Source organism: Alexandromys fortis, unplaced genomic scaffold (genome assembly GCF_014885135.2).
Source record: "Alexandromys fortis isolate MF-2015 unplaced genomic scaffold, M_Fortis_MF-2015_v1.1 scaffold_8_1_9099942, whole genome shotgun sequence".
Lineage (NCBI taxonomy): Eukaryota > Metazoa > Chordata > Mammalia > Rodentia > Cricetidae > Alexandromys > Alexandromys fortis.
The window spans coordinates 3,189,773-3,214,960 of record NW_026067898.1 but is presented as its reverse complement, the minus strand read 5'-3'; positions in this window follow the sequence as shown (position 1 = coordinate 3,214,960).

The following is a 25,188-nucleotide window of genomic DNA, read 5'->3' as shown; positions in this document are numbered from 1 at the left end:
GCCCTATTAATATCAGAATGTAATAATTCATTGTACTCACAAACACATGACTAATATGTGATAAAGCTGAAATAAGGAGTAGACAGAAATATTCTAATTAACTAATAGTATAACCATGCAGAAATTAAAGATATATTGGAATAAGACCAATGTGATAGCTTTCTTGGCCAAGTTTTCTTCCTAGTTTCTTTGGGGAAGATGGCTTACTTTTCATATTATCGTATTAAGAAGTTATTGAGAATAACTGTAGGCGTTCAAATAATAATTCCCTGAAGATGTTGACACTCCAACCCTGATCCCGGAAATCTGTTATGTTACATGTTTATGTTATATGTCATAAAGAACTTTGCATATGTAATTAAAGGTATAAGTCTTACGATGAGGAAATGATGGTTATCTGAGTGAGCCCAGTATAATCACACGAATCCTTGAATGCATCAGAGGAAGGCAAAGTTGCCAGAGACCTGGGGCAGGAGTGGGGAGACTGAAGAAAAATGAGACCCGCCTTATGAGAAATGCGGTTTTCTGTCTTGTTGGGACTTCCTTGTGAAGGCTCCTACAACACATAAAACTTACGATCAATGCATATGTACATTTCTCTCTTGCTGGCATTCCTTTTATCATGAGGCTCTTGGTCACGAACTTTATGGTAGGTGAGAAAAATGTATTACCCTTTCCTCGCCACGAAGGATAACCTTGAGAGAGTGAAAACAGATGCCTTAAACATTGCGAAAAGATTTGGGATGCATTTGGAATACATATTAACCATATGACTTATATCTTGAATATGTAAATAATTACTTCATGTCTATAAGTAAAAGGCAAATAATTCTATAAAGAGTAGGAAAAGCACTTGAATTAGGCATTTCACAAAGTGCGTATCCAAAAGGCCAATAGGCACTTGGAAAGGTGGCTGATGTTATCAGTCACATGATAACACATGAGCAGAGATTAACTGGCTACACTTACAAAGTCTGTCACGCAGAGTGCTTGCATCTCTCACTTATTGCTCATGAATCTTAGATTGGTGCAGTTTGGAAAACTGTTCAGAAGCATCCGCCAATGTGAGCCTGGTTCTCAGGGAAATGACTGATAACATTTGGGACGGATAAAAAGACAGGGAAAGGGTAACATAAGGGTGTTCTGTATGGTTGTGAGGAACTCCAGCACTGTGTAAAATTGTCTCCTCTAACAGGGCTTCCAGTATTATGAATAAATCAAATGTTTATGAAACCATGTGATGGTGGTGTGGAAGAGAATACGTGTTTAATTATGTAAAGATGTATGTGCTGCTTTATGTTTATGTCGCGTTTGTTTAACTATGTAGAGATTGCTGCTCTTTTACTTCCTCTGCCCAAGCCATCTGATTGGCCTAATAAAAAGGAGAATGGCCAATAGCTAGGCAGAGGAGGGAGAGGTGGGGCTGGCAGGAGAGAGAAGAGGGAGGCCAACTAGCCAGTGGCCAGCCCATGAGGGACCAGCCAGCCAGACATGGAGGAAGCAGGAAAGCAGGATGGACAGTATGTGGATGAGGTAAATGAGCCTTGGGGCAACATAGAGATTAATAGAAATGGATTAATTTAAGTGGAAGGGGGTGTGATAAAACCACCTAGAAACAAGCCTAAGTTAAGACCAAGCACTCATAACTAATAATAAGTTCCTGTGTCATGATTTAGCAAATGGTGGTTCAAGAAAGCCTTTTACATTTGTCACCCAATGTGGGGCACATATCTACATATGGCCTGAGAAATCTGGAAAAATTAAAAACAATCAAAAATGACACAGCTTTCTAGTAGCCCATGCTCAAAGCATACAGAGGCACAGCTCTGCCTACAGAGAGCACTTGAGCAGCTGGCACATAAACTAGAAACAACAAGCTAAGTAAAAACATCTGCCATTGGCATCTCTGGTGGGTGTCTCTGCATCAGCAGCCTCTGGATGTAGCAGCAGACCTTGGGTTGGCTCAGGAATAAAGTGCCAACTGTACATGCTCGTGCATGTGGGCAGGGTGACTGTGCCTTGGTTAGGTTGCCCGGCAGTTTCTCCTACCCTGGGGGACTGACCTTATCTGAAAGCTGATTCATCTTTAGTTTGACCCCTGGCACAGATTCTTGCTAGAAGATTTGTGCTTGGAGCTCTGCCGTAGGATTCTATTGGCACATACTGAACCTTGTAATAGGGGTGTGCCTCTTAATGCAAAATAGGGTTTGTACCCAGGTTCCTCAATCCTGTGTATTCCTTATACTCTGGAACAAGGTTGACACTAAAGCCTGTCTCCCAGACACTAAAGCCAGTCTCCCAGAGCACTGCCTCAGTTATACCAACATTCTTCCTAACCCTGTTCTCTTGCTTTTGCTTCCTCCACCCTCGTGGACCATTGCAGCCAGCCATCTGGAGGAAGAAGCAGGACCACACAGGCAGGACAATGTAAAAGTTATGGACATAAATGACCCCATATTCTCTTAAATACTACCTGAAATGGTATGTAAACCATTTCAAATGACTACACAATGAAAATGGTACTTGGCTGCTAGAGTTATATTTTCCTTGCAAGAGCAAGCTTGGCTGTTGTATTTTAAAGAGAACATTGCCAGGCTACGGTTTGAATCTATCTTTGTGGGTGACTTCTGTTGAAACACATTTACTCCCTTAAGGACTATTGTCTTTTTAATGTTAATGACAAAGGTCTGAAACCTCATCTCAGAAGCCCTAGGACAGTAGCTTCAGTTGCAGTAACACCTTCTTTTCATCTTGATGCTATTTATAGTACCATCATCCTTGTTCCTTCCTGCTTATCACCCTTTGCTTTGATCTTGTTATATAAAGACTTGTAGGCATTTTAACTGTTGAACACATTTCCATTTCTCAGTCCCCATGTCCATTTTCTCTCTGATATACATGAATACAAACTCTAATTTTTTGTTGCCTTTTTTTTTTTTTTTTTACCTGTTCTTTGTTGACCAGAAGAACATAAACATCTTGATTGTGCTCAGAGCCTGTCTCATGCTTCATTAGGTACCAGGAGCAAGCAGACAGACAGTCCTGGTATTACACTGCTCTGCAGACACATCTGATTTATTTTTATGAATAAGTTATAGTCTTTAAGACACAAGCACCAGTCACAAGTGGTATCATATACATCTTGAAAATGAAAGATGTTATGAAATAACCCACACGTGTAATTCCTTTGAGGGGAAAAATAAATAGTTTCTTAGAACAAATTGTTGCTTTAAATTATATTACTTGGTTGTTTTTTTTCTAAATCCAATGATTTGGATGCCTTGGCAAAAAATTTAAAAAGCTTAATAACAGCAACAACTCATAAGATCATGAAAACAAAATTTCCTTGCTTAGTGCAAAATACCTTTCAACCTTTTCTGATAAAGAATGTTCTTTGTCTAAAAGATTGCACCTGTTCTTCTCACAGGGCATGATTCTTATGTTTGGATCTCTTTAAAACATTTTGTTGATGATGAACAAGTTCATCAAACACCTTCTTGCAGCAGATGGTCTGGTTGGGACAGTTAGTGTTGAGGATCTGAGATAGGACAATATGCCATTTGGAGTTATGAAACAATACTAATAACGTTATATTGTGGAATAGTTTACCATTTCCAGCTTTCTTTGTCTTAATAAGCATGATGGGCATTTTCAACAATGATTTCTGGACAAAAGAATCACATTAGAAGTTAATTTATGAGGCTGTTAAATATCAGAAAATTAGATTAAAACTCAGTTTACTTGCAATGAAGTCCTTGTATGCTTAGCTCATGATTTCTTGTAGGAAGGTGAGACTCTTTTTGGCTGTGACTTTCAAAATTTTGTGCATTCATCTCACCTGCTCACATGGAGCCAATCACAGTCATCACCTGAACATCATTATCACCACCTTCCCATTTGTGATGGAGAGATTTAATTGTCACCGTGATACAACCTAGAGTCTTAGTTAGCCATGGTTTACATTGTGCTGACTTGTAGGAATGTTTTTGTGTGGGGTTGTCTTGACTGCCTTAGTTAATATGCAAAAACTCCTAGAAGATTTTTTTCCTGTTTTGCTCTTACTGGGTGAGTTTATCTACCCTGTTGTTGCCATTGCTGGTTCATTTTCTGATGCTAGAGTTGGTAGCCCTACTGGAATCTTTCAAGCCTTTGGAACCAAATTAGGATTGCTCAAGCACCCATCTTTGTGTACTGAGCAACTAATGGACTTTATGCCTCTCCAGTATGAGGCATAGATTGTTAAGCTATTCCAATTGTATCATATAAACCAATTTAATAAACACTCATATATATTAATTCTTTTGACTTTATTCCTCTAGACAACTGTATCTAATATGCACTTAAAAACTGTCTTCCTCCCTCATGAGATTTTTTTGTGCTCATGGTACTTCATTTCTCGTTGGTTCTCCTTTCAAATCCCAGATTGAATTTTTTTTGTATTTAGAATTGCTATCCAATGAATGGCTCTGAGCAAAATTACTTTTTGATGACGATGTATGAAAGTATCAGCCAGGCATGATGGCCCACACCTTTAATACTAGCACTCAGGAGGCAGAAGCAGGTATATCTCTGAGTTTGAGACCAGCCTGGTCTACATGGTGAGCTCCAGGCCAGCCGCTACATGATTAAATCTTGTCTCAACACACACACACACACACACACACACACCACCACCACAACCACCACTACCACCACCACCACCACCACCAGTACCACCAAATAACAACAACACAAAAATGAATAAACAAGTATATCAAACTCAGGGTTGAGCATCAACAACCTTGAGTTCTAATTTGAACTTGTTTAGTTCAAAGAATATGCCACTTTCAATAGCTTTCTTCATCTAGGATATCAAAATATTTCCCAGGGACCTACATAATGTAAAGTATGATACTGAGCATCACATATCAACAAATAGGAAAAGTTGTTTTTCTCTACAGCACTTAGAGACTGCTTCTAGGCTTATTGAACTGGTCTTTCTCATGGTGATATTGAAGTGTTGTTAGATAGTTGGGGCATCATACAGTAGAACCAAATACCTTCTTAAGCCCTTACTAACACTTTCTTAAAGTGAGAAGATGAGACTTTGAAAAGGGGAATCAATTGTAATGGGGTTCCTAGATCAATTTAATAGTACAGCTATCCTTAGACCTGGTGCTTGGGTACTTGGTTGAATGTCCTTTTGTTTTACTCTAGGTGGCTGCCCTAGCAGTTGGACAGACATTCAGTTAATGCAACATGTTACAGGTCAGCTGTTTCTGAGGGTATCCCCATCATGATCTTGATTCCTTTGCTCATTATTATTGCTCTTTCCTCTCTTCAACTGGACTCTGGAAGCTCGGCCCAGTGCTTAGCTGTCAATCTCGGCATCTGCTTCCATCAGTTGCTGGATGAAGGTTCTATGATGACAAGGTGAAAGTCATCAATCTGACTACAGGAGAAGGCCAGTTCAGGCACCTTCTCCACCATGGCTTAGGGTCTTAGCTGGGGTCATTCTTGTGGATTCCTGGCAATTTCCCTAATGCCAGGCTTCTTGTTAGCCCTATAATAGCTTCCTTAATCAAGATATCTTTTTCCTTGTTCTCCCTCTCAATCCTTCCCCCATCTTGGCCATCCTGTTTCCTCATGTTCTCCTCCCCCTTCCCTTAATGAAAGTGTATCATTTTCCCAGGTATCAGGATGCTTTTGTTTAGTAAATGGCAGCACACACACACACACACACACACACACACACACACACACACATCTGTTGCTTAGGAGACCATATATGTGTTGGGATATAGCCTCAACAACAACACCTCTGTTCCCACCTCAGTCCTTTGCTGCATTCAAGACTTTCATCAGTTCTGGGAAGTCACTTTAATCTACTGGTTCAAATGCTAATCTCTCATGGAAATGTCTCCATAATGTCAAGAAGCAAGGGCTTAACCTGGGGTGGGGGAATCCTGTGATCCAGCTAAGGTGACAGGCAAATCTGCATTGTAGGAGTCTATAACACACAGTCTAAAGTGACCTCAGGAGTTTTTACCTCAAAATCTATTCATTGTAAGGCAAAATGAGCCTTGTTGTTGTGTTAGAAATCCACCCAAATCAGCTCCTTTGGAAGGTGAATGCTTTCATCTTTTCATACTTTTCTGTAAAATTCTTCTTTTGCTCCATCTGACTCTGAAACTTTCCTCTATTCATATGAGTAGGCCCGTACTAAATTTAAATCGTGAGAAAGATACCCAAGATTTAAAGTGTTAATGACCAACTAAGCCATTATTTTGAAATGAGAAAAAAGAACATTATGCAAGAAAAATAGGATCGCACAGCGATTTCATGAAAAAAAAAGTGCCTGTGTTTAATGATTTGTGAAAGAAATAGCAAGCTTTTCAGCGAAAACTGCTAATTATTTTGGTGTTCCATAATGAAACCTGCGATGCTGTTTAAACGTCTCTGTCCATTAGTTTACTCTCTGACAGGGCACAGCCGCCCGCTGTATGCCTGTTCTCACCGACTGTACCCAAATGAGAGTGTCTCACATTTGATGAGTTTAAGGAACTTTTAAAGTCTATGGTAACAATTTCTGCATCGTGAGAATTGATAGGTTGAAGTGTGCTACTTCTAGTCTCAGAAGGAATATTCTAATCTTCCTTCAGGTCTGTATTTGGAAGATAGGTCTCTACTGTGCTTTGTCAGAACATCCACCAATTAAATATCTATTGATGTACACTGGGTGACTTCTGTCTAGAATGCATTTAGAGGTTTCTAAGGAGATTCACAATAGTTATAATCATTTTTTGCCATGCTAAGGCTGTTAAGGACAGATTTAATCGTGCATGTCTGTGTGGCAGGCTGCTCCATGACTGTGGTTCAACCCGGAAAAGGAACGAGGTTCTAAGATCAAATACCAGAAATACTCACGCACTGTCAGGCTAAGACAAGTTTAAACATTTTTGGAGTCCAGATTTTTATTAAGTTTGCCCAGAATGTGATTCCGAATTTATGGCCTCCCTTCTGTTTCCCCACTACTAACTGCCAGCTTCTTTGTTTACGGCTGCTTTTTGCTTTTTGGAGTTTCACAAGCCCTTAAGTAAGTAGACGAGGTACAGAGAAGCTCATAAGCACTTCCGACCGGAGTTCCTGTTGTAGATTTAGGTGTTCTGGTCCATCTCCACATCTGTATTTGCCTGACAGCTTTGCCTGTCTTCTAGACCCCTCGGCCAGGTGAAGTCAGCTGCAGCTCAGCATGTGACCTAGTCCCTTGTCCCACAGAAGTCAGACCCAGCTCTCGCTGGGAGACACTGCCCTGCTGGCGCCAGACTCTTAACTGCCTGACCTTTTCCCAGGCTTGCTGAGCCGCAGTTGACATTTGGGAATTCATGCCAGAGCTGATCAACACAGAAAGGACCTCATGCTCATGAAGTTCTATCAGCAATGGCAGTGAAATATTACAACCAAGGAGAAGTGAGTGTAGGATCCTCCGTGACCGATTCTCCAGGAATTGGCCGAGCTTAGTCGAGCTGGAATATCGGCATGTGACTCCCTTTGTGCCATGCACTCAATGCTAATTGCCCGCACGAAGATGGCGTTCTACCCCCCTCCCCCACGCTGCCATACTGTGATCTCAACTGCTCACCCCTGGCGTTTGATAGTCTGTTATCAGATGCGCTTGAGCATCATCCCAATTTAGACCGTTTTTAAAGGTACAGTAGCAAGGTGACTGTTGGAGAAGGAAAGAGCCATGACTATCGACTATGATTTAGGAATTAAAGTGCCTTTTAACCCACGAACCTGTGTTCCCTTATTTTTTAAAAATCATTTCATCTGATTTTATCATTTCATCAGACATTATCCAGTGTCTGTGGATCTAATCAGCCCGGATCATTGAATACTCTAGTTCATGGAAATGGGACTGAAGCTAGGGGGAAATACAGTTGCCCTAATTGTCTTTCATTCACTCAATGTTTAGTTTGTTGAAGGGTGGAAACCATTGTAACCAAACACGGTAAGCGTCAATGTGTGTGCTTGAAACCCAAAATAGCTTTTGCTTAATTAGAGAGAACTTTGCTTAGTAGAAGTGTTGTCCTGAAGCTTTAATTTTCTTATTAGTTACGATTTTTAGAAATATCAGATTACAGCTTCATTTATTTACTCATATATTTATTGATTTATAACTGAGTGCCAGGAATCGAACCCAAGTCCTCAAACATGCTAGCCACATGTTCTACCATTCAGCCAGAGACCCCATACAATCATCTAGACTTAGCATGATTTTAGAGTAATACAAACAGAGTCAAATGAAACTAGGTATTATGACGAAGTATGCAGAGACGTATCCATCCATTTTAATGCAACATTTTTTTGGCGAAGATTGATCGGTGTCTGTTTCATCGATATTTTTAACACAGGGGGACACGCAAAGCATAGAAAAGCGTGCTGAGTGTCTGGCTCTCAGCTGTGTAGCTGCTGTTAAACCTTTCTTCACTCAGCTACTCCTTTATTCCTTTGTTCCATAACTCTTCTTTAAGACAGATTGACTGGCACTGAGGGAAACAATAGGGAGTGTGTGTGTGTGTGTGTGCGTACCTGTTGTATATGCGTATATGTACGTGAGTATGTGTGTGTGTATGATTGTGTCTATGTGTGCTTATATATCTGTATGTACATATGTGTGTCTCTCTCTGTATTTGTGTATGACTGTGTGTATGTATATAAGTGTTCATTTTAACTATATCTCCAGATAGTAAGTGATATTTTATAGTACCATTAACACAAATGTCTCTAGATTTTCTGGTAGTACTGTTGTGAATAGGAGATGTCACGAAAGTGACAAAGAGGCCACAATCTGGCCTAGAAGCTGTAGAGCCGTGTTTCACAGAAAAACATAAAGTTTTACACAACCTCTAATAAACGACTGGCTTCAGACCAGCCTGAGAAATTGAAATTCTGCAAGTTTGGAGAAATGATGTTAGACCAAAGTTGACATATTCATCACCAAGACTTAGACAACTTGTAAAGTTTCAGGCTCTTGCCTCCTTAAAAAAATTCATATATTTTTTTGGAAAATAGAAATCTCTTTGGCTCATTATCTTTTGTTATGAATAGTCCCCTGTGGCTTTATCTGATTTTTTTCCTGAATGACTCTTGAAATCTTTTCAACAAAGTTGCCAGTTAAGGACTTTTCATGGGTTTATGATGATCTGTATGAAGAAATGTTATTGCTTTCCTTTGTGCTCTGTTTTTTATTTGCTTAGTTCAGAAAATATGTAATATAAAACAACAAATAAATAACAGCAAGTGGAAAACATAGCTAAGTATTGGTATAATGAATTGTTATCAATGAACATCTGTGTAATGAAGATCAGGTCAAACATTAGAGTGTGCACATCTGTCAGATGGATTGTCCTCGGAGGTATTTCTTTGTCTTTGATAGAGGATGCCATTGTATTAGCTTTCAAACCAATGCTGTTTAACCATCTATGTGTGCTTTTTCTCAAAAATATATTTAAAAATATACAAACAATTCTATACCACATGTAATATCTGTATAATATTTTGTGTTGCATTATTTTATTCAACATCTTTAAGATTTAAACTTGTTTTGGATGAGTTTTGATTGCCTTTCCTGTGAGGGAGCTGTGAAGGGTAGTTGGTATTCATTCTTACCCATTATTGGTATTTTGCCCAACTCCTCCCTTTTCTTCCAGTCTTTTGTGCTTCCTTTTCATTCCATGCACACTTTTAGATAGACCCATTTACTACAATCCTGTCTATTTGCTGAACATTTTTGGTTGTTAGCTTTTCCTTGCCTGTGGATTCTCTTACACATTTATAGAGCACACAGATTTTGAACAGAAGGCACAGAGTTGATGTTGCCCTTTAGAATGATCGAGTAAACTTATAGAGAAAAATATGTGTTCCGAAGTAAGGCTTGAACAGAGTCGACTGATAACATTTCGGATAATGAGGTGTTTGTTTATGGTTTTTACAGAAAAGTCAACAAAAGAAGAAAAAGAGCTGGCATCTTCATGTTTAGTAACCTTTTGACATTCTTGCTTGGAAACTTTGGCATTTTGACAAAATTACAATCTATGGCAGGGCTGGAGAAATATGAGACTTTGAGGAAGGAGTTTTTTTTTTTTTGCCTATAATCCTTTATGTAAGGGTCTGATTACATAAATATCCTGTAGGAAAATAGCAAAGTCAGTGCTTTCTATTTTATTTTGAATGAGGACGTTACCGTTGACAGAAATGCAGCTCTGCAAACCCACATACACTTGCTGTGAATGTTTCATGTTTCATGTTGTGTGCTGTGCTCAGTAGAGAGATTGGCTTGGCACATGGTTGGCCATGTCAGTGTTAACGTTAGTGTTAGCACCATCATTCAAGATTCAGTGGGAAATGAAATATGGTTTTTCGTTAGTAAAGCCAGTATTAAATAAATCGAAACGCCACCTATTTACTCCTTATTTTTGTACTTAGAATTGTTATCTTCTCCGTTCCCCAGTCAGAAATAAGACTGGCCCACTTTCAGGCTTGGCTGTTCTTTCTTAACTCTATCATTGTGTTTCCTCTCTCTCACTCTTTGTTCTGTATTTATGCAACCGTTTCTCTTCTGGTTGATTGGTGCCCATGTTTTCTTTGTCTCAGTTTGAGAAGATCCCTGACCCTAGAATTTTCTGCAATGAAAATTTGGAAACCAATGTTAGACTGTCTTTTCTTTTGTAGAATGCATTTTGCCTATTTAAAATCTCTCTTCCCCTTCAGATCTGTGTAAAGTCTGCCATCAATCCTTGCTGCTTGCCATTGCATCACATAGACTTTTTCTTTCCTTTTTATCATTTAAAACTGTTTTAAAATTTAAATATATTTTGGTGATAACTGTCCTTTCCTTTAACTTCTTTCAGATCCTCTCCTCCTCCCTATCAGCCCAATTTTTAAGTTCTTTCTCAAAAAATGAACGAACAAACACCCAGCACAACAAAAACACAAAACCAAGAAAGCAAAATAAAACATCATCCAAAAAGAAAACACTAAATACCAAACAACAAAACAACATAACCTACTAAACTGTGACCAAATAAAAGCATACACACACATATACAAACTGTGGAGCCTATTATATGCTGGTCAAATATTCCTGAATATGAGATCTGCCATGGTGTAATTGATACCCAATATCATTCCGTTAGTGAAAATAGATTTTACCTCTCCTAGCAGGTATAAATGACAGTCCAGTTGTTAACATTTACCCTGGTGGCTAGGTTTTTTTTCCTTCCCTCCCTTCCTTTCTTTCTCCCTCCCCCCTCTCTCTTCCTTCCTTCCTTCCTTCCTTCCTTCCTTCCTTCCTTCCTCTCTCTCTCTCTCTCGCTCTCTCTTTCTTTCTGTCATCTATCTATACTTTCATATTTTAAAAAATATAGCAGAGTAAAATATAGTAAGATAAAGCAAAAATTATCCTATTATAGGGGAAAGAGCCCAATAGAAGGTGCAAGAACCATAGACCTATTTATTCACACATTCAGGAACCCCATAAAAAACCCAAAACAAAAACAAAAACACGAAACTGGAAGCCATGATATACACACAGAGGACCTGGTGCAAACCTGTGCTTGCTGCTTTAGTATGTGTGAGTTCAAATGAGCTTTGCTCATGCTGATTTAGAGGGCCGTGTTTTCTGGATGTCCTCCTTCCACTCAGGCTGTTACCTTCTTTCTACCTCCCCTTTCCCTGGGTTCCCTGAGGTCTGGGGGTGGGGAGGACGGATTGGATGGGCCATCCCTTTTTAGGCTGAATGTTCTCTGCAGAATGTCTGATGGGGTCTCTATGCTTGTTCCCATCTGCTGCAGAAGGAAGCTTTCCTGACGATGGATAAACAAGGCGCTGATCTACGAGTCTAGCAGAATATCATTAGCAGTAATTTCAGCACTACATTTTTCTTATTTACTTACTTATTTGACCAGACATATTTGGTTTTATCCTAGGGTCCCTGACTTATCTAGTCTCCGGTTCTTGGACACTCAAACAGTGTCAGGTATGTGTTTCGTTCATGCCGTGGGACTTAATCCAAATCGGTTATTAGTTACTCCCACAAGCTTTGTGTCACTATTGCCCTAGTGTTTCTTGCAGACAGTATACTGTTGTAGATCAAGAAGTTTATGTCTGGCTTGGTGTTTCTGTTTCTTTTTTGGTAGCATACAGAGTCCCTTCCTGTATCAGAAATGTGAGAACATAGGGGGTGAAGGCCCTAGGTAAGCATTTGCTTGACATCTCCATATTCAATGAGTTTTGTAGGTGTTGTCTTCAGCAATGGGGTTTAGTTGTCTGTTCAAGGAGAGCAGCCTAAGTCTTGGCAACAGCCTGAGCTGTTTAGGGATTTCTGTGGGGTCTCTTTGGCCAACAAATCAATCAGATGTAGCCCAATTCCAGAACTGGAAGCTTTATTTGGTGACAAGAGATGACCAGTTGGGACTCTGTCATTCCCCTGCTCCCTGCCCCCACCAATAATCTGTCAATGAAATTTAGATTGCCTTCATTTCTGTATATATTTCTACTGTATTAGGTTTCCATACTTACTCTCAAATGACCCCTACTTTTAGCCATCTCTCTTTGTAATCCTTCCCTCAACCCCCTTTCCCCCGCTCTTTCACACTTGATCTTCCTGTTCTGGTCACACCCACCCTTCAGTAAAGGATCCCCACTCTAGCCCACTGTAGTATTCATTGACATAATACCACCATACTTGGGTGCCTATATTTCTTCTTCCTCCTGGTTTACCCTCCTCTAATGTTTAAGATTAAAATCAAGAATATTCAGGGGCCCTTCATTGAGCAGCTGAGGCTGTTTTGGGAGGGGTCCCTTTGCATACATGTTTTGTGTTTTGGGAAGGGTCCCTTTGCATACATGTTTCATGTACTTAAGTTGTTACATCACCGTCCTCAGTAGCGTAGTATGCTGGGCTCCTCAGAATGTGTCTGTTTCTTGTTAAGGAGCTTTTGACGTCAGCCTGTACACCCAGCACAACAATGCTGTGTGAGACACAAGGGCTGCTTAGCACTTTATGCAGGAATAAAAGTATGGAAGAAACTCCCATTCCCAGATGAGAAGCAAAACTTCAGTTACAGAGCTATGTGTTCTCTTGTGCTCCTTCATCTTTACCTCCTAGGACCTCAATTCAAAGTGATTTTATAATTTTTTCATGTATTTTTCGTTTTACTACTGGCCTTCCCTTTCTGTTTTGTTCACTTAAACTGGATCATTGACTCACATGATTGCAGTTGGCAGTGACATTTTTACAGATTTATGAATGAACTAGACATGTTGTCCATGTTAAACATGACATATTATACCTAACCATTGTAGCAAATCATGGGACAAAAGATCTTTGTGGTAGAAAATAAATCTCATTATCACAGTTTTGCTATATCTTAAAATCAATATTGAAAGCAAGACAACATTTAAAAATACTTTTATTAGTGTGTTTATAACTATGTGTGTGTCTGTGTATGTGCTCTTGTGTAGACAGAAGTTTCTGTCCCAATTCCACAGCCATTCAGTCTCAAAGAAACACAGAGACTTATATTAACCATAAATTGTTTGGCCTGTTGCTGAGGCTTATTAATAACCATCTCTTATGATTTAAATTCACCCATAATTCTTGTTTATGTTTAGCCACTTAGCTTGGTACCTTTTTTCAATAAGGCATTTTCATCTTGCTTCCTCTGAGTCTGGCTGGTCTGACTCACTGCCTTTCCTCTTCCCAGAATTCTCTTAGTTTGGTTGCCCTACCTATGCTTCCTGCCTGGTTACTGGCCAATCAGCATTTTTTTAAACCAATATAGTGACAAATCTTTGCAGTGTACAAGAGCATTTTCCACAGCACTTCCCTTTTTTTCTTTTCAAAAAAGAACTCTGAATCCAATCTCCTTTGTTTAGCTTTTTTCCTGACTATTATTCTTCTCAACTTGTAACCAACACCTGAACAAAGACGAACATCCTTAATCCATTTTTTTGTGAATGTGGGTGTAGTCTTCTAGACTACTTCCTGTTGATTGGGGTGCTGATAATCTTATGGAAACACAAAGAAAATTTAGGACTATGGTTAAGTCCTGACTGGAATATTCTGTGAGGCTTGATCATCTCAGTCAGCAGTTGTGAAGTTTTTCTGAATGCAGAACTTAGAAAAAACTGGCAATAGAGGTGCTCTGAAAAATTGGATCATCTGGGCCATCCATTGACACTGGGGATTTTCCAGGGAAATCTTCCTTGATCAAACCTTATTTTTCTTAACCAAGGATGAATCTGAAGCTTTTAATTTCCTGTAGAAATAAAAGCAAAAAACCACTTCTCCAAAATAACATATCTTTTGACTTGAGTTTTGGAGTGAAGGTATTTTCAAAATATATGGGTTGGATTAATCCAACAGCATTTATAATCAAATGTCTCCTAGCAGCTGTTCCTTCCTTCCTCAGCAGTCAAACAATTCAAAGACCAAACAACAGCAGACATTATCCAGATTCTCTTGTATTTTCCATTTTAACCTGGCTTTTTTTTAAAAAAAAAAAACTTTCTTTTATTTATTTATTAATTATTATTATTATTTTGAGACAGGGCTTCTCTGTGTATCTTTGGCTGTCCTGGAACTCACTGTGTAAACCAGGCTGGCCTCAAACTTACAGAGATCTTCTTGCCTCTGCCTTCTGAGTGCCGGGATTAAAGGCGTGCATGACCACCATATCCGACTTTTCTCTCTCTATATTTTTTTATTTTAAAGGACTTCCTCTATCCTTTTTATTTTCTCTCCCAAGCCTACATATATTTTTAAACACACTGTAAATCATTTAGAGGCATTGTTTATCTGAATCTGTCTTTACTGTGAATCTTTATTTTTTGCTGACCACATGAGTCTTTAATCTGCTAAGCGATATGGCTAGGATTAAAGGTGTCCCTTTGGTCACTGACTCTGCCCCTTCCTTGACTTCCTGAGAGTCTAGCTTACAGGAGGGAGCCACATTTATTGCCACAACTCTAGGTTGTTTCTAGGTCCATGTCACCACCAAGAAGCATACCACTGGCTTCTTGTAAACACCATTTAAGTGTTTGGTGGTAGGGCCTCTTAAAAGAGCTGCCAGGTTTTGCCACTAACACTGAGTCAGGAAGTCTTTCTTAAAAGGAGCTGTACCTCTGCTTGCCTCTAGCTAATAGAGCCTACTGGAGTAAAGATGGTTACCAAGAAGTTGCACTTGACTTTGTTCTTGTCTGTCTAGAATCCCTTTTTAAAGTGTTCTTAGGCTTTATGTGGAAATTCTTGCCAAACACTTGGGTACCATTTGTAGACAGAAGTTTCTGTCCTGACTGATTCCTTAGTCATTCAGTCTCAAAGAAACATACAAAGGGTTGTATTAATTATAAACTGTTTGGCCTATTGCTCAGGCTTATTATTAACTAGCTCTTAAACTTAAATTTGCCCATAATTCTTGTCTATGTTTAGCCACAAGGCTAGGTACTTTTCCAAAGTATGGCATTCTCATTTTACTTCCTCTTTGTCTGGCTGGTCTCTGCTTTTCCTCCTCCAAGAATTCTTTTAGTCTGGTCACCTTGCCTATGCTTCCTGCCTGGCCAATCAGAATCTTATTAAACTAATATGAGTGATAAATCTTTCAGTGTACAAGAGCACCTTTGCCTGAATATCAGACCCCTAGCATCTGGAGTTACAGGTGCTGGGAACTGAACTCCAGTCTTCTGCAAGAATAGCATGCATTCTTAACCACAAAACTGTCTCTTGTCTCTCCAGTCTGGGACAGATTTTAAAGGTTCTAGTATTTTTTTTAAAAGAATTGTGGAAAATCTCATTGTGGTTATTGGCATTTTCATAATAATTCATGACACTGAGTTCTTTTTATATGTACTATTGGTCTTTGGTATATATTCTGGAAATGTCTGGTCATTTTTTTTTATCTTAAAAAAACTGTGTTCGTTGTTTTTCTTGGTTGTATTGAATTGAGTCCCTTGTGTAATTTGCATATTAACCCTTATCTCATGTATACCCTGGGAGTAATTTCTCATTTTAAGGATGCCTGTAGACCTGCAGTGCATCTTGGCCCGAGGAAGACTTAATAAAAGCATGAGGGCTTAGCTGGACCACCTTGGCTTTCATTGTAGTTGGTTCTTTCTGTACCAGATGCTGAGAAAACAGCAACTTCAACTTCAGGAAGAAGGCTGCAGAAGTGGAGCATCCTGGATGTGGGCAGCAGCAGGGATTTTGTTCTCTAGAGAATCCAAACGTAAAATGTGGTAAAAGTTGGTGTGCTTTTAATTCTGACGGTGTACTGGTAATTCTAATGCCGGTGATAAAATTCCTCCCTGGAGGGAACATCTTGTTATCTTGTAGCTAAACAATTGTTGTAGTTCTCTGCTGAACATTAATAATATATATTCAAGTCAGCACGTTTATTACTTACCATCTAATGGCGCTGTGCGCCCCATGGAAGCTAATGTGCAGAATCACAGTTTCATTGGACGCTCCCGACATGCACAGAGGACTGGCTCTGTATACTCATTGCCAGTGTAATTTATTAATGGTTTAGGGTTGTTCTGCACCAATCTTTCTCTTACTTCTTTTCCTTCTCACTTTTATATTGAAACTTACTTTAAGAAATGGTCCTGAGACCCAACCAGATTAAACAGGAAATGACTGATGAACTCGGCAACGTTCTCTGGAGTATTTTATCAAATCCTGCTGAAGACCTCACTTTGATTTAGAATTTCAGACGTCATTTAGTTAAGGGAATACGATACACGTTTGTAAGAAGGGACGGTACACTTCTTACAGCAACCTAAAGTTAATATATATAGCGTTTTCCCTTAATTAGGAACTTATATTATTATGTGTTTTTTTCTAGCCTTTGCTTGTGCTCTAAAAACCCTTTATCCTTTATTTACTTTGTTTTACTTTACGTATATGGCTGTTTTACCTGCATGTATCACCACCTGGTGCCTGTGGAGGACAGAAGAGATCATGGGGTTCCTAGGATATAGAGCTGCAGATGGTTGTGAGTCCCCGTGTGCAGGTTGGAATCCAACCCAGGTCCTGTGGAAGAGCAGCAAGAATGCTCAACGACTGAACCATCTCTCCAGTGCCCACCCTTTCTCTTTAAAGGCTTTCTACTTTGAGTGTTAGTGCTATTGGCTAAATCACAGTTCAGCGCAGTTCTGGTGATCCAAAGCTTGAAATAAGAGAATGTACCCTGATACTCACAGTGAATATGTTCTAGTGGTTGAAGAAGGTGCCATTTGTCCAGTGTTATAACGTTCCACACAGTTCCACACAGTCACATCTGTGTATAATATTCCTGGGAACACTGTTGGCTTTCTGTTGATGAACTTTTCATATTGAAGTTCTGCTGAAATCAAATGCAAGGTTCATGTAGGAAAAGCACAGAGGGCCACTGAAGACAGATTTATCTTTTTCATTTCTCACAGATTTAAATATGGAAAAGCCTCATAATAAAACCTGTTGACAGAGGTTTCTGTCCCACCAGGTTCTACAGTCGATCAGTCCCAAAGAAACACACAGAGGTCTACATTAATTATAAACTGATTGGCCTATTAGCTCAGGCTTCTTATTAACTTTTATGACTTATATTAGCCCATAATTCTTGTCTGTGTTAGCCACGTGGCTTGGTACCTTTTTCGGCGAGGCAGTCCCATCTTGCTTCCTCTGTGTCTGGATGACAACTGCAGACTGAGCTTTCCTCTTCCCAGAATTCTCCTGTTCTCATTGCCCGGCCTCTATTTCCTGCCTGGTCACTGGCCAATTAGCATTTTATTAAAAAATAATACAAGTGACAGGATAAAAGACCATAGTCTCACAGCAAAAACCACCATTTATTTGTTTACGTCACACTAAGGCAACATGAAAGGGAAAGGGAGCACTCCCTTTAGACACCCAACAAGGTGTGTGAAGTGGGCAAGTCAGCCGGTCATGCCTGGGTCTGCACAAGTGAGTCTTTCATTGCAGGATGCTTACTTCTTGGGTTTGTATACAATATTCTGTTTGTGTGTCTGCCTGCAGGCCAGAAGAGGGCACCAGACCCCATTACAGATGGCTGTGAGCCACCATGTGGTTGCTGGGAATTGAACTCGGGACCTTTGAAAGGGCAGGCAACGCTTTTAACCTCTGAGCCATCTCTCCAGCCCTACTTCTTGGGTTTGGAATAGAGAATGAGACATAACTTCTTAACTCTGCACACCGTTTCTTCCTCACGACTCCAGAGACAACAGCAGAAGCTCATGGTGCTCATTCTGAGAGAAACCGGAAACCTAACGACAAAGGAAAATCCGGAGCAAATGTTTCAGAGTAATGACATCTTTGATGAGCCTGTTTCACAGGCGTCTTAAAGCCATGGGAAAGCTCCTCGGGGACTTAATAAATGACAGCTAATAAGAACAAGAGCCTCGAAAGAGAATCTTTCATGGTCATTTGAAATAGAATAAAAGAGACCAAAGGCCTGTTAGTTATAGTGAAAGAAAAAACTAATAATACAGATAAAAAACTCAGATCAAAAGGACAAGCACACGGAGTTCTCTGAGAAAGTGTGCAAGACAGACACCCAACGGGGCACCTGTGTGCTTGGATGCACAGTGAAGTGTAAACGTCTGTGGGGGGAACTGATGTCAGAGAGCTGACCCTCTGCATCCTTCTCTTTAAGAAACACATGGGTTTCAAAAGTGTTCTTTACAATTGTATTTTTCCAAGAAGAAATCATGAAAAGCTTGTACTAATAATCCTTTTAGGGTGATTGCCACATTTTAAAATTGCAATTAAGAACTTAAAGCATAAATTTCTAGAACTATGATGGTTAAAGGGATGTTTTGAAAACTTTATTGTAGCAGAAAAATATTTAATTTAGATTCTCTTTTACCTTTTAAATGAATATAATTACATGAGTACATGAACCTAAATAGCAACCAGTTCTCACAGATCGGTAAAAATGCTTTATAACTTAAAGCTACTAATCTGTCGAGTGTCGTATATATTATAATGCTTTATCATTACTTTTTTTGTTTTGTTTTACACTGACTGCATGTGATTGTCATCTTACCAAACTGTGACTTTGCTTAAGTAGCAGTCACTGCAGCTGTGTGTACTTTTTTTTTTTTTTTTTTTTTTTTTTTTTTTTTTTTTTTTTTTTTTTTTTTTTTTTTTTTTTTTTTTTTTTTTTTTTGGTTATTTGAGACAGGGTTTCTCTGTGGCTTTGGAGCCTGTCCTGGAACTAGCTCTGTAGACCAGGCTAGTCTCGAACTCACAGAGATCAGCCTGCCTCTGCCTCCCGAATGCTAGGATTAAAGGCGTGTGCCACCATCGCCCGGCTGAATGTAGCTGTGTGTAAATAGTACTTCAAATTTCAGGACGATCCCATTCCTAGACTCTTTATTTCAGGACGATCCCATTCCTAGATTCTTTTGCATGCATCATGCTGGGAAGGCCTTCTCCAGCTTGAGGTGACATAAGTAGTCATCAAGTTTTTCCTTCTCGTACCTACGGCTTTCAGATTTTACACTGAAAAACTCTGATGTACCAAGAATTTGTTTTGATATAAGGCATACCAAACTTCAAAACAATTTTATATGCAAATCAAATACCCTCTATTTGCATGGACCATATCTGGAGCATTTTTTGTTATTATTTTTGAATAACCTATCTAATTGTTTCTTTAGCTGAAGTCTTCAAATGTATCTTTGAATTAAGATACCAACTCCAAGAGAAAGTAGTTTTCTGTGTTAAACCAAAAAATACTAACAGGCTATTTCAGTTGTTATATACACAGATTAACATAAATAGTCATTCCTATTATTGATGTGTCTGATTTTATTTGCTAAATTTGCTTCCGTTTGATTTATTATTGCTGTCTTCATAAGTGAGTTTATGAGCAAATTCTATTCTTTCTGATGAGTCCCTTTGCCATGAAATCCCATTTATACACATGTCCTATGCACTACTATCAGGAAATAAAGCTCCCACAACTGTCTGATTTTGAGTATACTTGTATACTTTCTAAGTAATTCTGTTATATCATCTTAGACTATCCATGTAGTCTTAGAGAGAATAGGTAAATTCTTTTTATTCCAGTTTCTTCATTTAAGTGTGATAATAAGGCACACTTCACTGAATTACTTTTTAAGATTAAATCATTCATTTGGAACAATAAAAGGGGGCAATGAACATTTAATACTTTTGTTCTTTATTACTTTGTCTTGATTTCCACGACTATGTTAAAAGTTTAAGAATTTCCTACATTGTTTTGTGTTCAGTCTGTGTAATTTGAATGTATAACAAGTGAATGTATTAACCTCCAGGTGACGCTAATACAAAACTCCAACTTCAATGCACACCCACGTAGGCTGAAGTGTTTTTTTTAATGAATTATGGATTACTATTAGCCAAGCAAGTAAATCACTATAATTTCTGCTTGTTCTTTCAGTGGGAGAAAAGCAGATTTATTTCATTAATTTATTCTTATTTGCTCGAACCACCTCTCTCCTGGTATGCATCCCAATCAGTCAATAAGGGCAATATTTACTACTTCATACTGTGTGCAGGCCATTCATTCCTGTGTGTTTAGATGAGGCAAGGAGTAGGCTGTTCACAGGGGCATGCAGGGGATTCAAAAGGAAGAGAACTATTGGCGAGACATTGCATATTTCTATGTTGTTTCTTGTGATGATTTAAAAGATTCAAGGGAAGAGACAGATGGGTAACGCCTGTCTAGCCTGGCGTGTGCTTTGAGGAACTGACATATGAACTTTGTTTTTGTGGACTCCAGACACATGGCATGTTAGTTTCACAGACATTAGGTAAAAAAATATCACAAATTGGTTTGTCTAAAGCTATAGGAATTTATGATAATTCAGAAGATCAGACACCAGAAAGCAAGGTCTCATCGGGGTTGATTCCCACATAGGGTGTCTACAGACAAACGGCTTCATGCTTGTGTCCTAGCTTTCCGTAGTTCCTTCCCGCCAGTCTTGCAATGCTTTGCCTTCTAATTCCACCTCACCAGGCTCCACAGGCTGCCACTTCCCCTGTTTCCCACAAGTGTGCCCGTCATTCTGGGTTTGGGGTTCTCCTTAGTTGACCCCGCCCTAACTAGAACCGTCTTATCCTTTTTGAATTTTTCTTTTATTTATTCTTTGTGTCTTTCACATCATGAATCTCAAACCCATTCATTTCCCTGTCTCTTTGTATCTGCCCTCTGCCCTTGCAGCCTTCCCCCACCAAATAAAATAAAATTTAAGAGAAACAAGAAAAAAAAGGGAAAAATTAATCTCATCATGGAAGCTGTGATAGTTAGCTCTGCAGAAAACCCTTTTATCCATATATCTTTACTTATGAGTGTTCACTGCAGATCATTGATCTGGTTTGAGGCCTCTGGTTGCTGCTATACTATTGATGCTGGGCCCTCATTGGGACTCCTCTTGGATATTTTGTTGCCCCGTGTTGCGGAGATCCCTGCAACTCAGGGTCTACAGGACTGGCTCCTTCACATGCTCTAACAGATCACAAATGGAGTGGATGTTGGCCCATTGGTTCTGGGCCTGAGTAGTTGTAGTAGTTGCAGTCCACCAGTTCACCGCCAGGGTGAGTTCTCCAGCACTGCCCTGGCTAATTCTCCCCTAGCAGCTGAGAGGTGAGCTCTACTGTGCTGCCTGGACTTAGGTGCAGGGGCCTCTCTCCTGGGTGCTGCAGCTGGTGAGGGGCAGGGACAGCTCTCTCACCCTTATGACCTCAAGATCAGCTCTCCCACCAGCCATAGGCAACAAGGAGACTGCCAAAGTACAAGAGTTAAGGGGTGAGCATCTCTCCCCCGTCCACACCACCTTTAAAATAAGAACATACAGGGACTGGGAGGAAACATATTGAACATTTCTGGGCCATACGTATGGGTACATTTCAACCACTTTCCTGGAGAGAAGAGGGGAAGATATCATAGGACCGAAGACAATAAGGATCCAAGCAAGCACTTTTGATTTCCTAATTGTTTGTATCTGTCTGAATTTGATTCTATTACATAGTGCCTGGGACATATTCAAATCTGAGGAAAGCTGCCTCTTAGAGAAAAATATTAAAATTTCATTTTAGATTTAAACTTTAGCATTGCCTTTCTAGTTTTGTGCTACCATTAAGGTATGATTTAGGGGAGATTTTATTTTTGAATAGTGTAAAGGTATTATAGAACTCTCACTTATAACGAAGAGAATTAGCAAGATCAAAGCAAAGACAGCAATTACTCATTCCGGTTTTGATTAGCTCTTTCCATTATTCTGTTAGCAGAGATTTCTTGGTCAAACAAAGCAAATCAACGTCTAGACTTTAAAGGAAAATGATACGGTTTAAAGAATGAGGGGTATAAAGTAGTCAACTTGGAGAAGTTGCAGACTATCTATCTAACAGCTACAGTCTAGCCAAGATGTGGGTAGAAATAGGAGTCTTCCCTCGTGGGCAGGAAGTCAGCGATGAATGAGACTGTTTTACTAGGTGTGTCAGCTGCGTATTTATCTTTATTTCCACTAGAAAAATGATGCTAGAATTAGGGATCGAGCCTCGTGCTACTTTTCTGGGGCACTTTTCCTCAGCTCAGGAGACAGTGGAAGACTGAAAGAGGTAAACAGGGAAGGAAAGTGGAGACAATGCTCCTTCTTCCCAGCTTCGTTTTGTGTCTATCATCATGTAACCATATGCTTTGTGAGCATCTATAATCACAGAAATCCATCTTTATTTTCTGTGAACAGTTTAATCTTTCTCATACCGTATAAAATATTCACTTGTTACCCCTTTAAGGCAATATATGGAGAGTAATATAAATAGGAAGAAGATTGAACAGTTAATAAAGGTCAGCGAAACAATTAACTACTCAATTTTGTAATTGAAGAGGCAATTAATTGCTCTGGAGTATGTAGCAGATCATAACAAAAATGATTATCATCAAAAAGCTAAAGGAAGGATACACATATTCTGACATATCCAAACTACATAGCATGCTAGTTAGACTTTATCAACAAAATGGAACATTAAAAAGAGAAAAAAAATCAGCTATGAATAGATTAAGGATTCTATCTTTTTATTTATTTTCTTTTTATTATTTAGTAGAAAGTCGAGGAGTTAGAGACATGTATTTGATACATTTTTCAAGCCAGATTATGTCAGATCTCTGATAAATGAGAAGCTTCTATATAGATTGATTCAACCTTCATCATTTTTTAAACATGGGTTTGTTACCCAAACTTTTTTTTTTTTTTTTTTTTTTTTTTTTTATTTGAAACAGGTTTCTCTGTAGCTTTGGAGCCTGTCCTGGAACTAGTTCTTGTTGACTAGGCTGGCCTTGAACTCACAGAGATCCACCTGCCTCTGCCACCTCCTGAGTGCTGGAATTAAAGGTGTGTGCCACTACTGCCCGGCTTGTTACCTGAACTTTAATGCTACAGTTTGTTTCAAGAACAAAAGGTGTCTGAAATGAAGCCATTAACAGTAGCCAATAATTTTAATCCTAGAATTTAACTTGTTAACATTAACTTAAAAATATAGACATGGTGTAAGATAGGTATAATGGTTAGTTTAAATTCTCATCTTGATTAGCTTACCAAAATATACCTTTGTGTTCCAAAAGATGGTTAGACCATGAAGGTCCTGAGTGGATTGACTACAGTGTTGGGACACAGAGGAAAGTAAGGCCTGGGGACCAGATGGAAGATGTGTTTCATCTGGGGCATATTCTTAGGTACTATATTTTGCCATAGTTTCTTTCTGTATTCCTTCCTTCTGCTTCTCATCTACTGTGAAATGAACAGCCTCCTCTTCTATGTACTTCCATCCTCACGATCTGCTAAGAGCACAGGACAAGCATCTGTAGTGTACAGGATAAGCATCCATAGACTGAGCCCACTGAAACCATGAGCCAACAAATTCTCCTTTAAGTCAAGTATTTTGCCATAGTCATGAGAAAGCTAAGACAGGGTCTCTCTCCCCTCTCCCTCCCCACTTTCTCTCTCTCCCTTTCTCTCTCTCACACACAGAGTGCAAGGAAGAGAGAGGGAGGGAGGTGAAGAGTAAGGGAGGGAGAGAGTTAGAGATAGATATATGGATAATAGCTAGAGAGCAGCTGTGAGGGAATTTAACACTAAATCTTTTTATTTATTTTTATTGATTTTATTGAGCTATACATTTTTTCTCTGCTCCCCTTCCTTTTTCCCCCTCCCCTTCAACTCTCTTCCATGGTCCGCATGCTCCCAATTTACTCAGGAGATCTTTTTTCTACTTCCCATGCAGATTAGATCCATGTATGTCTCTCTTAGGGTCTTCATTGTTGTCTAGGTTCTCTGGGATTGTGATTTGTAGGCTGGTTTTCTTTGCTTTATGTCTAAAAGCCACTTATGAGTAAGTACATATGAATTTGCCTTTCTGGGTCTTGGTTACCTCACTCAACAGGATGATTTCTAGATCATCCAGTTACCTGCAAATGTCAAGATGTCATTATTTTTTTCTGCTTTGTAGTTAGCACTAAATCCTGACACATGCACTAGGCTCTCTCCATGTCCTCCAGAAAGACTAATTTTAGGTTTTGAAAAAATTAACCAACATTTTGACTTTGAAGTTTATTATATATTATCTTATAAACTATTTGCAGGAGAAAAATGGGATAGAGAAAGATATCATACAAGGGGATGAAGTCATCGGGAAGCTAATCAAACAATGGTGCACAAGGGGAAGGAGGGGAGATCTCAACAGTGTCAGAGACCCAGTACACAGCAGCGTTGTTGGGACTAATAACCAAAGCCCTGTACAAGTTAATGGTTGGGTTCTCTGGATATGAAACTTCAGCTTCCTTAAAGCCCTGGTCCCAGACCATTACTGGCTCTGCAAGCATTGCTCTGGTCTTGAGAAGGCGCTCTGTTTCTTCTCCATACATCAGGGCCTAGGGAAAAGCTTTGAAGTAGCCTCATCCCAACAGAAAAGGTTTATACGATCATTGGGCCACAGTAGCTGATTGTCCTATCTGTGGTGTTGATTTTGCTGTTGTTTACTCTTTCTACCCTACTTATTCCCTAAGTTACCACCCCTATCCTCTCTATTTGTCTTTGGTTTTCTCATTTTCAATTGTCTTTTACCAATTGTCTGTGTTTAACATTTCTTCCTCCGCCTCCTGA